Source organism: Eschscholzia californica, unplaced genomic scaffold, assembly GCF_041429995.1.
Source record: "Eschscholzia californica isolate CP2 unplaced genomic scaffold, dmEscCali1.0.p SCAF_1, whole genome shotgun sequence".
In the NCBI taxonomy this organism is placed as follows: Eukaryota; Viridiplantae; Streptophyta; class Magnoliopsida; order Ranunculales; family Papaveraceae; genus Eschscholzia; species Eschscholzia californica.
The window spans coordinates 69,933,849-69,946,685 of NW_028238198.1; the positions used below are offsets into that span (position 1 = coordinate 69,933,849).

Consider the following 12,837-nt stretch of genomic DNA (forward strand, 5'->3'; position numbering starts at 1 on the left):
AAAATGTTATGGAACTTGGATAAATAGTTAAAACTATTCGAAAATCAGACACAAATGTAGTTGACAAAGATAGAGCTGAGAAATGTGAAACAAAAGGTGGGCGATGATTGAGATTAATATTAGAAAGATAGTGTTCTCCAGGATCGAAGGGAAAGTTGAGATAAATGCTTTGTAAGACTGTTTTAATACATGAGGGTGAGGTAGCTGGCGATTCACCAACAAATGTTCTTAGGTTGGTTCCTATCAGAGAGGTATGGGACTTGAGAGGTAGCCGATCAAAGTGAAATGAAGTAGGCCGACGGTAAAATAACACTGAATATTCATTCTTGTTCATTACTCTATCTAATTTTTTGCTCAGATGTGCTGAAGTTAAATCAACTAATAAGGGAGAGAATACCAAAAGGCATTAGATCATGAGAATAAAGGGTTGTTGGTTGATCAAGTTTAAGTAAACTTGCTTAGTATAGCTAATATAGCGATTGGATCTGGAAAAACTCATATGTATAATAAGAACAAAACCAGTAGAATAAATCCAAGCCTTGTATCTAGATAGAACAAGCTATAGTCAATCAACGATGAAGTAAAACAAAGATAAAACTAGGTTTTGCAATTTGGGTGTTCAATGGGGAGGAGAGAGAGTCTCCAGTATGACGTCAGGATAAGACGATTTTTTTCTCTCCCCTCTCTACTGAAGTTGATTTTGTCTGAGTATCCGGTACCCATCTTAAAATTTATTTGCCCAAAGATTCCTTCCCCACTACGATTTAACTCTTCACCTCTCAATTTAATAACATGCATTAAAAAGCGGAATCTTGCGAAAGAAAAACCAAACCACACTCCCCTCACTTCTGGTAAGATCATAACTTCTTCTCTTCTAGGTTTTTTTCTTTCTCCCCTCTGAACCTCTCATACTATAAATAATGGCGTTCACCGTTCATCAATATTCAAAACAAAAACTCAAAATCAAACATTCAAATGGCTGTCTGTCCCCCAGTAGGTAAATTTTCTTTCTCTCCTTCATTCCTCTCTTTCTTCTTATTCTTCTTCCACTACTTGTGTTTGCGATTGTTCTTCTAAGCCCCATTCTCTTCATTCCTCAAGGCAATTAATTTTACCCCTCTTCTTAATTTTAACTAGTATTTCAAATCTTCCTTTAAAAATTGTTTGATTTTCAGCTAAATCAGGTCAATTTCTTTTACCTATAGTGAAAATTTTGCATAATTAAGTCTTGACATATACTCAAATCATCAATTATATTTCACGAGAAAGATCTCACCCCCCCCCCCCCCCCCCCCCCAATTACTCTAAATTGCCCTAGGAAGAACTTGTTGCCCAAGTGGTTGTTTAACTTAAATGATGTGCTAGTGCATCAACCATATCTCTTTCTCTCTCTACACTTTCTTACTTCTTGTTTTTTTGGGCCCTTGGGTAGAATACTTCTAAAGTTGAGGGACTAAAATTAGACTTTATACTCTTTACTTTTTTTTTTGATGAAATTCTTTATACACTTTACTTCAATCCGATTATCCGATTCTTTCCTTCGTGGGCTCTGTCCACGTGGCCCTCTTTCCACATAGCGCACCACGTAGGCACGCCCGGGATTGGGTCGGATTTCCACCGACAGAGTATTTTTTTAAGGACACCGACAGAGTATCATTCGCCATGTATTTATGCGTTTGTGAATTTTGAATAAGGTGAAATCAGGGCCGTGCCTGACAATTTAGGGACCCGGTGCCAAACTTGAAACGAGACCCCTTTATATGAAAAACACGAGAGTTGAAAATTTTCTTTTACTTCAAATTTTTGTTTTGAAAGGATTTAACTATGAAAAAAAAAATATTGAACCATTGACGAATCCAATAAGGTATCTGAATATCTGAATCCGATAATTATCCGGCGGATATTAGAAATCAATATCCGAATCTGAATCCGATAATATTAACGGGTATCGGATAATGATATCCGAAACTTTAACAAAATGTCAAATTTTTTCTTTAAATTTTTAACCATTAGATCTAAATAATAAATCTCAACCATACATTTTATATATTATTATGAATAAATTTAAATTTTTATTAATTTTTTATATTTTTATTGGATACGGATATTTATCGGATCGAATATGAGTGTATCCGTATCTGATATCCGATAAGCAGATATCCGATAAGAAATATCCGAATCCGTATCCGAATCCGAAATTTCGGATATTTTTTTAAAATTCGAATACGGATGTCGAATATTCGGATATCCATTGACCGGCTTACGTCAGAGAGTGGTGAAGCGTGATTTGTTTGCAACCATTAATACTTATTTGATGTGCAAGAACTTACGAACTAAAAAAATATTAAAATCAAACTAAAATTGAATATGACATAATCAACTAACAACCACACAAGCATTGTGATCTCAAAAAAGAAAAAAGAAAAAAACAGAAAGCACCAAGTGTTGTGCTCTTAGAGAAAAAGAGCATAAGTATTGTGTTATTATTAAAAGAAATGCAAATTGTAACAAGTTGTTCTCGAACTCAAGACCTCCGCGTATACACGCAGACATCATACCAACCGAGCTGGTACAGTTAGATGTTAACTTTCTGAAGTTTCTTTCTCTAATAACCTCCTATACCCTTAAAAGAGCACAAGTGGGCCCCGTGTGGTGGGAGGCCCTGTGCGGGCGCACGGCCCGCACCCCCCACCACACGGCCCTGGGTGAAATATGTTTTTACAGGAACCCATTGGCCGAATTTGTTGGGGAAAAGTCAACATTTTGCAATTCGTGAAATTCTAAGAGAATATCCAAATATACTAGTGGACGTAATTACACCAGGATTTTATCCTGGTGGCCCATACGAGTGCAACCGTGTTAGTCTATATGTTAATAGATCTGGTGGAACTGTTATTCGAGTTCCTTGCACAGGATGAGTGAAACTTATCGTGTACAATAAATTATGTTTTTAATGAGCAAAATAAAATAAATTATCGTACAAATTTACTCTTGTGATAGTTTTTTTTTACAGTAATTTGTCGTTCGTTCTGCTTCAAATTGACGTGTTTATTCATTAAAATATCACGTGAACTTAATGCGTTCCCCTCAACATTTTTTGTTGAAGAACTCATTACCTTATATTAGCATGAATGCCTTGCATGGTGTAATAAGCTCAAAACCCTATACATGAAAACAAACATAAAGCCTCGCTAAAAAAAAGAAATAGAGCATTGGTTAGTCGTATATCACATTAATACAGTTGTTTCTTTTCCAACTTTCACTTTCAGTCTAGTGCTCAGGGGCTCAACTTTATCTTCAAGAACAAACAACAAAAGCCTTGTCGATAAAAGAACCCATCATTGGAAAGTTATTTAGAAGGGGAGTATTTTTTTTTTTTTTTGATGAAGGGAAATATCATTAAACTAAAGCGTCTATTACAAGCCAACTTAAAATTCAGAAAAGAAAGATGCTACATCATTCCATATTTTCTTATACCCATGAGTACGTCCCCATTTAGCTAAAGCATCGGCATAGCCATTACCATTTCTAGACACATAAGTGAACATGATTCCCGAAAATTTGTCTTTGATGTTCTTGATCTGTTGGATGGTATCTTGAGATTGCCATTGAGTTTTTCCTTCATCACCGTTGATAGCTTGGATTATTGACTTGTTATCACTTTCTAGATGCACATACTCAATTTGTAGTTGCCTCGCTCCTAGAAGCCCATATAATATTGCTAAGCTTTCACATTCTTCCGCATTCTGTCCTCGTACAGTATCTGCTGCTGCCATTAGAATTTTGGCATCTGCATCACGCATAATGTAACCAATTCCTGCTTGTTCTGAAAAGTTCATAAAAGAGGCATCTACATTGATTTTAATATAAGGTGCTGTAGGAGGTTTCCATGTTTGTATATCCGTTTTTTCCTTACTCTTAGTGGTGATGCCATTTACTTTTCTGAGTGGGGTTGTAGAGGTGCTGTTAATCCTTTCTATCGTTTGGACTGGATTCTGTTTATTCGCCGTGAAACAGTTCTCACATCTGGACTTCCACAGTAACCAAAGAATTTTAGCATACAGATTAATAGTTTCTTCGTCAAGGGACTTCCATTGTTGAATCCATTGCATAATGGTCTCAATATGATCAGTTCTAACATTATAATGAAACCAGACTGCCTTCGCGAAAGGGCAATGAAGCATGACATGATCAATAGTCTCTTCCTCATTGCAGTTAGTACAGGAGTAATTATTTCCAATGAACTTGCCAATTCTAGCTCTGACTGGTAAGCTATTCGTACAACATTTCCATAGAAATAGTTTAATCCTTGGGATAGTGTTCATATTCCAAATAAAGAACCAGTCCATTTGGTCATTAGTGTTAAACATTGAATTATTGCGTAAAAAATTGTACATGGATTTAAGCGTAAAATTACTTGATTTTGTCAGTGTCCAAATGGCTTTATCCTCTTCATTGGGATTGAGATTGATGCTAAGTATTGCCCTGCAAATGTCATCATTAAAAAACATATTAATAACATTTAAATCCCAATTTCCGTTCGTAATAAGTTGTGAAACCCGATTCAAAGAGCATCCTCTATCAGGGGCGGAACCAGAATTTCATCCTAGAGAGGGCAAGCCTAAACTCCCTATATAATGTGTATGACCTTATAAGATACAACACAAAACAATTTTTACGAACATCCCATCGTATCATGACATTTTACATTTATCTTAATGATCTAACTAAAATGACTTACAAATTAGCGTAAGATTGGATAACTCGGGATAACTCAATTGAGTACCAAAATTTCGACAGATTTTTTTTATCAATTATTCTACATTTTACAGAAAAAAAGTCACCCAATTTTATTACTCATTAATCCAAAGTCTTCATATTATAATTAAGCAATAACACTTGAAGTAGAAACAGACTAAGTAGCCGAAAATGTACCCAAATAACAATATGATCTTGTGTAGCAATTGGTCTCTAAGAAAAGTCACTTGAAACCAAAATGAAAATTAAAAGAGACCCAAGTAAAAGCGTGATCTTTGTTTAACAATTGGTCTCTTTTTTTTGTTAAAGATAGCAAGCAATTGGTCTCAAGTAAAATGTCACTTGCAACCAAAATAAAATTAAAAGGGAGAAGAATATGGTTGGTAATGGGATTTGAACCCCAGTCTCTCCCTTGGAACACATATGGACTACCCACAAGAGCTAAGGTAATCTATGATAAAAACTTGCAGCTTGGCCTGAATATGTGGAGATCAGGCCGGGCAGCTGCCCAGCCTGGTCTCCACATAGTTCCGCCCTTGTCCTCTATCATTCGTAATAGGAGGTGGATGGTTAGGTATCCAGTAGTCCGTCCATATATTGATTTGCTCTCCTTTGTTGATGTTCCAAAATATCAGACTCTCACTTTGATGATAGAGTTTAGATATAGATTTCCACTGCCACGAGTGATGGTTCTTGGGCGGTTTAGGTTTATTTGAGTTGTGAAAATACTTCCCTTTAAGCACTTGGACCCAAATAGCCTTCGGATTGTTGATTATCCGCCAGTTTAGTTTGTGCAAGAAGGCTTGATTATCAAGAATAGGAAGACGAAGCCCAAGACCTCCAAATTTGCGAGGTTTGCAAATAGAGTTCCAATTGATCGTGTGAAAAGTTTTGGATTTTCCCCACCAAAAAGTCCTTTGAATAGACTCAATGCTATTGCTAATGCCTTTAGGAAGGGCAAAGCACTGCATCTGGTATCGGGGAACGACCGCTACAATAGTAGAGATGACTACCGAGCGGCCAGCTTGCGAGAGGAGATGAGATTGCCATTTGGCAAGCTTATTTTTTATTTGAGTGACAAGAGAGTTGAACGCTTGTTTCTTGTTACGGTCGATAAACAGATTAGTGCCAAGGTATTTGTCCCCGGATGACGAAATATGGACTTTAAGTTCTCTGATAATCATCCGTTTAAACTTAGGATGCGAGTTTTTCGAAAAGAATATATTCGACTTCGCATAGTTGATCATCTGGCCAGAAGCTTCATTGAATTCCTTAAGAATTTGTTTAAGGTTGTAGATATTCTCCAGTGAGTTTTGCCCAAAAATGATGCAGTCATCTGCGAAGAGGAGATGTTTGATCGAGAAGTTCGCGTTAGGGATAGGAAAGCCGATGAAGGAGGAAGCACTGTGATTTTTCTCAAGAAGCCGACTAAGACCTTCCATGGCAATGGCAAATAGGAAAGGGGAGAGTGGATCTCCCTGCCTAATACCCCTACTAACATTAAAAGTACAGCCCGGTCTCCCATTGATAAGAACCGCCATGGAGCTGGTAGAAAGGCAGGTCCTAATAAGATTGATCCAAGTGTTAGAAAAACCCATCCTCTGCATAACGTTCTCCAGGTAGCTCCATTCAATTCTATCAAAAGCTTTCGACATGTCTAATTTTAAACCGAAGTAGCTTTTGGCTCCTTTGACTTTTTTGAAGGAATGGATGATTTTTTGGCTAATAATGATATTGTCAGTGATTTGTCTGCCAGGAACATAAGCTCCCTGGAAAGGGGAGATAATATCAGCCAGAATGGGTTTAAGTCTATTAGCTAGAATTTTGGTAATGATTTTATACGTAGTGTTCAGCAAGCTAATAGGACGATAATCAGCAGGAGATTGAGGAGTTTTAGTTTTGGGTAGAAGGCAAATGTGAGTATGGTTTGACTTCTCAGGAAGAGTATAGCTCCGAAAGAAAGTGTTAGTCATAAGTTGAATATCATCCTTAACAGTATCCCAGTTAGACTGGTAAAAATACGGAGGAAAACCATCTGGTCCTGGCGCCGCTCCCGGCTTGAGAGAGAAAGTGGCCTTCCGAAGTTCCTCATACTGCGGAAGCGCCGTGAGAGCTTCATTTTGAACTTCCGAAATCTGGGGGTAAAAGCACTCTATAAAGTTAGTAGAGATCGCCGAACCCGCTGTGGTGGAGATCTGCTGAATATGCTTGGAAAAGATCATCGCTATCTCCACTTCATCATTCGTCCAAGAGTTATCCTCCCTCTTAATGGCAAGTATCTTATTCTTGCGGAATCTGGTGGTAGCTTTGGCATGGAAATATTGAGTATTTCTGTCTCCCAAATTGATATTAGCAATTCTAGACTTCTCCTTCCATAGACTCTCTTGCTGAAGAAGCAGGGTCTCGATCTGGGCGTAAGTGTTCTTGAATTCTTCAGAGTTATTAATTCTCTGAAGATTCTGAGTGAGATGCTTGATATTAGTATCCAGATGACCAAAGACCTCTTTATTCCATTTGGAGAGTTTAATCGCAAGGGAATTAAGTTTGGATTGGATTGGGTTAGGGATGTTGATCCAATTGGTGTTAATGAACCCGGCACAATCAGGGTGAGACATCCATGTGCGAATGAATTTAAAGGGTTTACGACCAAGAGTGGACTGGTTTTTGGTCGAAAGAAGAATAGGGTTATGATCAGAACCTAGAGTATCAAGATGATTAACTCTGGATTGAGGGTAACTGGTAAGCCAGTTATAATTAGCAATCGCTCTATCCAAGCGTTCTTCAATCAGATTCCCTGCAAATTGTCTATTAGTCCAAGTATAAGGATAACCAATGTAACCTAAATCATGGAGGCCCAGCTGATTAATGAAATTTTTGTGCAACTGAATCGTCGGAAGATGAGCCGGCTGACCACCCGACTTTTCCGACGGATCAAGGATGCAATTGAGGTCGCCTATAACTAACCACGGGGTATTGTCACAAGGGGCCAAATTACTGAGCGTATCCCATGGTTTCATTTTATTATTCTTATAAGGGCTACCATAGAAACCAGTCAGCACAATTTGATTACCCGTAGTGACCTCAGTAATATTGACGTGGATCATATTAGTGTCAGCATGAATAATCTCCGTGTCATAGTTGTTATTCCAAAAAAGAGCTAAACCCCCGGCTTTATTAACCGGGTCAATTACATGTTTATTGAATATATTTTTGCTATTCACCATTTTGTCAATATTAGCATTCATACATTTCGTTTCAGAAAGAAAGATAATACCAGGGTTATGAGTGTTGATAATATTAAGAAGGTGTTTACGGTTGGCAAAGTTGTTGCAACCTCGAACATTCCAGGCCAGCACCTTTAAATCCATCATTCCAACACCCGATCCGACAGACAATGCCGAGAGACTTAACCCTACTCCTAAGATAGAACGGTACTCCAAAAATCTAGAACTCGGAACTCGGAGCTCTAAGAAATCTGCCGCTACAACTAGAGCCTAAACCGACCCCGGGCTAGCCCTCAAAGACAAGACTCTGGAGGCATACTTCTAGAACTGAGATCAAAGACCTAGACTAGAACTCTCAACCTATCTCTAGCAGTCAAAATCCTGGCGGCACCCCCCTGACCTTAGATCACCTATCTAAGAGCACTCACACCACCAAACTTGCCGAGAAAGGAAATGGGCCCTGAAAGCGCCCCTAAGAAACGTCTCTCAAACTCTGCCCTATAAAGGTGCCCCTAAGCCTGACTATCCAACCTATGACCCAATCCAAAAAGGCACCCCAATAAACCCCTAGAAGACAGACCTCAGCGTACACCACAAACTCTCTCCTCAAGGCTGCAAGTCTACAGGCACTTCCAACTACTACTGCTCCACTAGCCAGAAAGCCCTACGTGGTACCCCAAAAGACAACTCTCCTCTATAAGAGGCCTCTCCCACTCGACTAGCAAAAGGAGGCAAAACCTGCCCCAGAGGGTAACTAAAGGCACCCACTAACTAACAATCAAAATCTCTCGCTCAGAGACAGGAGAACTAAACTCACAGACGAACTAGCAAGAACACAAAAGAAAGAACCACAAGGAGACAATCACAAAATTAGAAAGAAAGAAAGAACCAAATATAACCACTAACTCACAAACAAGAAAAGGAGACAGACAAGATATAAACTAAGATAATATATAACATAAACTAGAAAATAAAGGCTTACAACTAAAGCTTAACAGTCCTTCATCAAAAAACTAAAGCTTAACAGTCTGTTGTCTTTCTCATCAGACATCAAAAGATATAGGAACAGAGAACAGAGAAAACCAAAAAGGTCACGAATGACAAGTAGTCTAAAAGAAAGACATCAGACTAAACCCTAAAACAGAGAACAAACAAGCAAAGAAATAAACTAACACCACCACCAAAATACGCGGACCACCTGCCCCAACCTTGACACCAACTGAAGAATTCACTGAGAAGACGAGATTGAGAGTGCAGCATCATCCCTACTCCCTGCATTGGTAATGATATTCAGGCTTTGATCAAGAAGCAACGACTCATGCAATAACCTCCTTACTTCCTGGTTCTCAATCATGGTGATGTCCTCATTGGAGTTATCCAAGAAGGGGAGTAGTTAGTTCCTTGTTAAGGTAGATAGAGAGAGATGTTGCAGTAATGTCAAAACAGAAAGTCTGTTACTTGTTTGCCATAATTACCAAAATTAACAAGGCTAAATGGGAATCAACCATATTTTTCATTATACTCACTAAGAGCAAGTCCAATCCCAGCCTGTCTTAGGCCGAAAAAACCACTTTTTCACCTAAAATTATTGGCCTCAGCTTAGCCTCTAAAATTCAGCTCCAGCCCCAGCCTCTCTTGAGGCCGAAAATTTGTTCATGTGGGAAACGCGTGTGTGCACTTTTAGTTGGTGTGCGAAAATCGTGTGTGATTTTATGTATATATAAAATACGTGTTTGAACTATTTTTCGAAAAAAAATATATTCGGGGGCCGACATTTGGTGGGATGTATTTTAATTACTAATATTTATGTTTTTCTAGAATTTAAAAAAAAAAATTAAAACTAATTAGAATTACAAAAAAATGTATTTTGATTTTTAAGTTATTTATAATTTTTTAATTATTTTTAATTATTTAATATTTTTTTTTAAAATAAAAAAACAAACAGATCTGGCCGTTGGATAAACCAACGACCAGATCTGTCCCCAATGTGACCGTTGGGTCCCCAACGGTCACATGGGGACCCTCTTCAGTCGCCCCTAATGTTAGGGGCGACTGAAGATCGAGCCCCAGCCTCCGCTCCAAGCGGCTGGGCTTGGAGCGGGTGGCCGAGGCCATAAATTTGAATTTATGGCCTCAGCCGGCTGGGGTTGGACATGCTCTAAGAACCTACAAACTTTTGAAGGAATTATTACTGGGTGTGTCTATAGGCGCCTACTAGAATTGCCACAAGGGTATCAAGTCAGTACCCCTACGGGCCCAGAAGGCACCTCCCGCGCCCCGCTCATCTTCTTCTTTCTCTCTGTTCAAAGATAAGAGCCTGGGGGTTGATTCATAAATTTTGATACCATTCCATATGAATATTAAATCTAGGTTGATGATGAATTAATGAGATTGAAAGGGAATGAATTTATTCAGAAATGATGAAGCAATCAACTTGAAAAAAAAATTGTAGACTCATCTAAAAAGATTACTGTTCTTGTTTCGGGAGCTTCTGCGTTAACTCGTTTGTATTAGAATCTTTCTTTTTTTATCCTTTTGATTTGGATGGTAATTGACATGTGTATGCTTGATTTGATTTGTGTTTTTCTTTTTTTAGGTAAAGTTGCGGTCGAGAAATTGAAAGGGTTTGGGGTCTGGTTATAGATCAGAAGCAAGTAAACAAAATTTGGTGGAGGAGATGAAATATTCATTGCTGATGTTTCAGATGCAACCCTAGAATCAGCTATGGGAGGAGATGAATTGCTTGGAGGATTTTGTGTTTTTGTATTTCAAGCTTCAGAAGCTTCGGACTGGCTAGTCTGGAGGAGGCGCCTAGAGTTGTCTGTGTTTGACAGTATATGTTTGAAAACGATCAAACACAACAATATTTTTCGGAGCGCAAAGACTTGTCAAAAGTTGGTCAATTTTTGCTGACCAATTTATTTTCTAATTTTTTAAAAAAATCTCTCTCACATCTCCCCTCTTCTAATCACTAACTCTGACCACCTCCACGGTGCTCCACCATTTCTCTCTCTAGATTTAGATAATGACCATGGTCTTGATCAGGGACGGATCCAGGATTTTCATTTAGGGGGTGCGAATTTATATACTTAATTTTTTTTAAAACAAAGTAATTAACAAAATATTTATATTCATTAAATATATTAATACATTAACGACTACAAACGCAATTGACCTCTAAAAGAGTTCATATTTTGAAATGTTCGCATAATCGACTCATTGTCAATTTCACAAAAAAACTTTTTTTCAATAAAAACCACTAAACTATCATTCAGTCACGGATGACTCATCTTGTTTCTAAAACGTGTTTTAACTAGCTTCATAGCTGAAAAAGTTTTTTCAACGGATGTAGTTGCAACAGGCAAAGTGAGTGCTAAAGTGATAATCAAATAAACTAATGGTGTGTTTGGATGGCGGAATCATGAATCCGCGGATTCATGAGTCTTTGGGATTCATGATTCCACGGATTCATGAATCCAAGTAATATTTTTTGGCTTGTTTGGCAACTAAGAATCCTATAATTATTATTATTTGAGTATTTTTGAACGTCTTTACAAAAAAATATGATTTTTGAAAAAAATAATGATTTTGAAAAAAAATAATGATTTTGTAGAAGAAAATATTTTTTTGTTGATTTTAAGGTTGAAATTTAGGTTCATTAATCCAAAATCCTAGCAAATCCTAGGAGGTAGGGTGGGATTTTGGTCCAATACAAATTTTGGAATTAGGAATCCTTAGGATTCAAGAGTCCTAGGATTCTTGGTAGCCAAACAGACCAAGGATTTATGATTCCTACCAAATTCCACTTTTGATAGGAATTCTACTTAGGAATCCTGCAACCAAACACACCATAAATGATATGCTTTATCTCTCATAGTTTCCACCAATGTTTTAGCAAGAGCTCCAATCCCATCTAAATTTGAGAAATCATCATTCTGCCTAACATCGTAAATGTAATTATCAAGTTGAGAACTGAAGTTTGTTGGGTCTAAAGTAGTTGAATTGAATACTATAGAAATTTAGGATAGTTGAATTGAATACTATAAAAATTTAGGATAGTTGAGTTGAATATTATAAAGTTTATGGTGAAGAGTTGAAGTTTGTAGGAGTTTATGGTAGATGAATTGAAGTTTATAGAGTTTAAGGTAGTTGAAGAATTTTATAAGTTAGGATAGTTGAAATATTAAAAGTTAAAAATATTTCAACTAGTGGGATTCGAACCCAGCACCTTGCGCTCCCACGACCCAAAATACAACGCCTTAACCATTGAGCCAAGTACTTCAAAATGCTTGTAGACGGATTCGAACTCACGACCTCACGTTCCTAACACAACACCTTCACCACTAAGCCAAATCCTACGTTATGTTTGTTTATTACATGAGCTCCTATATATCAGATAATATTAAAAAAGAAAAACTACTACTACTATATTATTTTTCGCGAGGATCCATCCATGGGGTGCGGCCGCACCCCCTCGCACCCCCATGGATCCGCCCCTGGTCTTGATTGTGTTTTGATTCAACTAGCTAGTTTCCGTTAAAAAATTTATACCAGGGAAAATTTTATTATTTTCCCGAAGCGTCAACCTTTTTCTTCTAGAATCATACAATAGTTTGACGAAATTCTCTTCCAGAATGACATGATGATGTTAGTTTGAAAATTTAGCCAAATCTGGACCGTTAGGATATGAATGATACAAATTTTGCCACATCATTCTCATTTTTTTCGTTCCCACGTTTTTTTTCGTTCCCACTTTCCTTTGTCCCCACTTTAGAGAGTGAGAGGACTGCAGGGGAAACTGAATGCGTCACCACGATCACCATTAAAGCTAGAATCTGAATAGCTTCTGGAGATC

At 37.8% G+C, this 12,837-nt stretch overlaps 1 long non-coding RNA gene across 1 annotated transcript; it reads left to right on the forward strand.

The window, feature by feature from the left end:
- The first annotated feature begins 695 nt into the window (after positions 1-695).
- Positions 696-2,984, forward strand: LOC147568703 (uncharacterized). The gene is made up of 2 exons (XR_015238408.1): positions 696-997; positions 2,725-2,984. It is a non-coding gene; the product is annotated as an uncharacterized LOC147568703 (long non-coding RNA).
- Positions 2,985-12,837: the final 9,853 nt, after the last annotated feature.